Source organism: Nasonia vitripennis, unplaced genomic scaffold, assembly GCF_009193385.2.
Source record: "Nasonia vitripennis strain AsymCx unplaced genomic scaffold, Nvit_psr_1.1 unplaced0063, whole genome shotgun sequence".
NCBI classification, from domain to species: domain Eukaryota; kingdom Metazoa; phylum Arthropoda; class Insecta; order Hymenoptera; family Pteromalidae; genus Nasonia; species Nasonia vitripennis.
In genome coordinates, this window is record NW_022279842.1 from 40,001 (window position 1) to 45,000 (window position 5,000).

The following is a 5,000-nucleotide window of genomic DNA, read 5'->3' on the forward strand; positions in this document are numbered from 1 at the left end:
GGCGACTTAGACTTTTTCGAGCCTCCGAGAGAAAGCAATGCGTGTGGGGCGACTTAGACTTTTTCGAGCCTCCGAGAGAAAGCAATGCGTGTGGGGCGACTTAGACTTTTCGAGCCTCCGAAGAAAGCAATGCGTGTGGGGCGACTTAGACTTTTTCGAGCCTCCGAGAGAAAGCAATGCGTGTGGGGCGACTTAGACTTTTTCGAGCCTCCGAGAGAAAGCAATGCGTGTGGGCGACTTAGACTTTTCGAGCCTCCGAGAGAAAGCAATGCGTGTGGGCGACTTAGACTTTTCGAGCCTCCGAGAGAAAGCAATGCGTGTGGGCGACTTAGACTTTTTCGAGCCTCCGAAGAAAGCAATGCGTGTGGGCGACTTAGACTTTTTCGAGCCTCCGAGAGAAAGCAATGCGTGTGGGGCGACTTAGACTTTTTCGAGCCTCCGAGAGAAAGCAATGCGTGTGGGGCGACTTAGACTTTTTCGAGCCTCCGAGAGAAAGCAATGCGTGTGGGGCGACTTAGACTTTTTCGAGCCTCCGAGAGAAAGCAATGCGTGTGGGGCACTTAGACTTTTTCGAGCCTCCGAGAGAAAGCAATGCGTGTGGGCGACTTAGACTTTTCGAGCCTCCGAGAGAAAGCAATGCGTGTGGGGCGACTTAGACTTTTTCGAGCCTCCGAGAGAAAGCAATGCGTGTGGGGCGACTTAGACTTTTTCGAGCCTCCGAGAGAAAGCAATGCGTGTGGGGCGACTTAGACTTTTTCGAGCCTCCGAGAGAAAGCAATGCGTGGGGCGACTTAGACTTTCGAGCTCCGAGAGAAAGCAATGCGTGTGGGCGACTTAGACTTTTCGAGCCTCCGAGAGAAAGCAATGCGTGTGGGGCGACTTAGACTTTTTCGAGCCTCCGAGAGAAAGCAATGCGTGTGGGGCGACTTAGACTTTTTCGAGCCTCCGAGAGAAAGCAATGCGTGTGGGGCGACTTAGACTTTTTCGAGCCTCCGAGAGAAAGCAATGCGTGTGGGGCGACTTAGACTTTTTCGAGCCTCCGAGAGAAAGCAATGCGTGTGGGGCGACTTAGACTTTTTCGAGCCTCCGAGAGAAAGCAATGCGTGTGGGGCGACTTAGACTTTTTCGAGCCTCCGAGAGAAAGCAATGCGTGTGGGGCGACTTAGACTTTTTCGAGCCTCCGAGAGAAAGCAATGCGTGTGGGGCGACTTAGACTTTTTCGAGCCTCCGAGAGAAAGCAATGCGTGTGGGGCGACTTAGACTTTTTCGAGCCTCCGAGAGAAAGCAATGCGTGTGGGGCGACTTAGACTTTTTCGAGCCTCCGAGAGAAAGCAATGCGTGTGGGGCGACTTAGACTTTTTCGAGCCTCCGAGAGAAAGCAATGCGTGTGGGGCGACTTAGACTTTTTCGAGCCTCCGAGAGAAAGCAATGCGTGTGGGGCGACTTAGACTTTTTCGAGCCTCCGAGAGAAAGCAATGCGTGTGGGGCGACTTAGACTTTTTCGAGCCTCCGAGAGAAAGCAATGCGTGTGGGGCGACTTAGACTTTTTCGAGCCTCCGAGAGAAAGCAATGCGTGTGGGGCGACTTAGACTTTTTCGAGCCTCCGAGAGAAAGCAATGCGTGTGGGGCGACTTAGACTTTTTCGAGCCTCCGAGAGAAAGCAATGCGTGTGGGGCGACTTAGACTTTTTCGAGCCTCCGAGAGAAAGCAATGCGTGTGGGGCGACTTAGACTTTTTCGAGCCTCCGAGAGAAAGCAATGCGTGTGGGGCGACTTAGACTTTTTCGAGCCTCCGAGAGAAAGCAATGCGTGTGGGGCGACTTAGACTTTTTCGAGCCTCCGAGAGAAAGCAATGCGTGTGGGGCGACTTAGACTTTTTCGAGCCTCCGAGAGAAAGCAATGCGTGTGGGGCGACTTAGACTTTTTCGAGCCTCCGAGAGAAAGCAATGCGTGTGGGGCGACTTAGACTTTTTCGAGCCTCCGAGAGAAAGCAATGCGTGTGGGGCGACTTAGACTTTTTCGAGCCTCCGAGAGAAAGCAATGCGTGTGGGGCGACTTAGACTTTTTCGAGCCTCCGTGCTCGCACATCACTCATTGACGCTCGCACATCACTCATTTGAGCTCGCACATTGCTCATTCGTGCTCGCACATCACTCATTCGTGCTCGCACATCACTCATTGACGCTCGCACATCACTCATTGACGCTCGCATATCACTCATTCGTGCTCGCACATTACTCATTGACGCTCGCACATCACTCATTGACGCTCGCACTTCACTAATTGGATCTCGCGTATCACTCATTCGTTCTCGCACATCACTCATTGACGCTCGCACATCACTCATTGACGCTCGCACATCACTCATTTGAGCTCGCACATTGCTCATTCGTGCTCGCACATCACTCATTCGTGCTCGCACATCACTCATTGACGCTCGCACATCACTCATTCGTGCTCGGACATCACTCATTGACGCTCGCATATTACTCATTCTTGCTCGCACATCACTCATTCGTTCTCGCACATCACTCATTGACGCTCGCACATCACTCATTGACGCTCGCGTATCACTCATTCGTGTTCGCACATCACTCATAGACGCTCGCACATCACTCATTGACGCTCGCGTATCACTCATTCGTGCTCGCACATCACTCATTCGTGCTCGCACATTACTCATTGACGCTCGCATATTACTCATTGACGCTCGCACATCACTCATTCGTGCTCGCACATCACTCATTTGAGCTCGCACATTGCTCATTCGTGCTCGCACATCACTCATTCGTGCTCGCATATCTCTCATTCTTGCTATATAAATCTACATTATAACTGTCACTATCTACGACGAAATGTGATCACGTCAGGCGCGAAATATTATTACATAGGGATCGGTGCGAACGGCGGGAGCAGAAAATGATTAAATCAGTAAACTGAAACGTTTAGCTATCTATACGAAGATTGCTCGCATGCATTAACGAGATTCCCACTGTCCCTATCTACCATCTTCCGAACGGAAGAGCCCCGGGAGGGTCGCATTTCTGCCAGGGCAGTTGGGTGAACCCTGAGATTTCGGTATACTCATTCGTGCTCGCACATCACTCATTTGAGCTCGCACATTGCTCATTCGTGCTCGCACATCACTCATTCGTGCTCGCACATCACTCATTGACGCTCGCACATCACTCATTTGTGCTCGCGTATCACTCATTCGTGCTCGCACATCACTCATTCGTGCTCGCACATTACTCATTGACGCTCGCACATCACTCATTGACTCTCGCGTATCACTCATTCGTGTTCGCACATCACTCATAGACGCTCGCACATCACTCATTGACGCTCGCATATTACTCATTCGTGCTCGCACATCACTCATTGACGCTCGCACATCACTCATTTGTGCTCGCGTATCACTCATTCGTGCTCGCACATCACTCATTCGTGCTCGCACATTACTCATTGACGCTCGCATATTACTCATTGACGCTCGCACATCACTCATTGACGCTCGCACATCACTCATTGACGCTCGCACATCACTCATTTGTGCTCGCACATTGCTCATTCGTGCTCGCACATCACTCATTTGAGCTCGCACATTGCTCATTCGTGCTCGCACATCACTCATTCGTGCTCGCACATTGCTCATTCTTGCTCGCACATCACTCATTTGTGCTCGCGTATCACTCATTCGTGCTCGCACATTACTCATTGACGCTCGCACATCACTCATTGACGCTCGCACATTACTCATTGACGCTCGCATATTACTCATTCGTGCTCGCACATCACTCATTCGTTCTCGCACATCACTCATTGACGCTCGCACATCACTCATTGACGCTCGCGTATCACTCATTCGTGTTCGCACATCACTCATAGACGCTCGCACATCACTCATTGACGCTCGCGTATCACTCATTCGTGCTCGCACATCACTCATTCGTGCTCGCACATTACTCATTGACGCTCGCATATTACTCATTGACGCTCGCACATCACTCATTCGTGCTCGCACATCACTCATTTGAGCTCGCACATTGCTCATTCGTGCTCGCACATCACTCATTCGTGCTCGCATATCTCTCATTCTTGCTATATAAATCTACATTATAACTGTCACTATCTACGACGAAATGTGATCACGTCAGGCGCGAAATATTATTACATAGGGATCGGTGCGAACGGCGGGAGCAGAAAATGATTAAATCAGTAAACTGAAACGTTTAGCTATCTATACGAAGATTGCTCGCATGCATTAACGAGATTCCCACTGTCCCTATCTCTACCATCTTCCGAACGGAAGAGCCCCGGGAGGGTCGCATTTCTGCCAGGGCAGTTGGGTGAACCCTGAGATTTCGGTATACTCATTCGTGCTCGCACATCACTCATTTGAGCTCGCACATTGCTCATTCGTGCTCGCACATCACTCATTCGTGCTCGCACATCACTCATTGACGCTCGCACATCACTCATTTGTGCTCGCGTATCACTCATTCGTGCTCGCACATCACTCATTCGTGCTCGCACATTACTCATTGACGCTCGCACATCACTCATTGACTCTCGCGTATCACTCATTCGTGTTCGCACATCACTCATAGACGCTCGCACATCACTCATTGACGCTCGCATATTACTCATTCGTGCTCGCACATCACTCATTGACGCTCGCACATCACTCATTTGTGCTCGCGTATCACTCATTCGTGCTCGCACATCACTCATTCGTGCTCGCACATTACTCATTGACGCTCGCATATTACTCATTGACGCTCGCACATCACTCATTGACGCTCGCACATCACTCATTGACGCTCGCACATCACTCATTTGTGCTCGCACATTGCTCATTCGTGCTCGCACATCACTCATTTGAGCTCGCACATTGCTCATTCGTGCTCGCACATCACTCATTCGTGCTCGCACATTGCTCATTCTTGCTCGCACATCACTCATTTGTGCTCGCGTATCACTCATTCGTGCTCGCACATT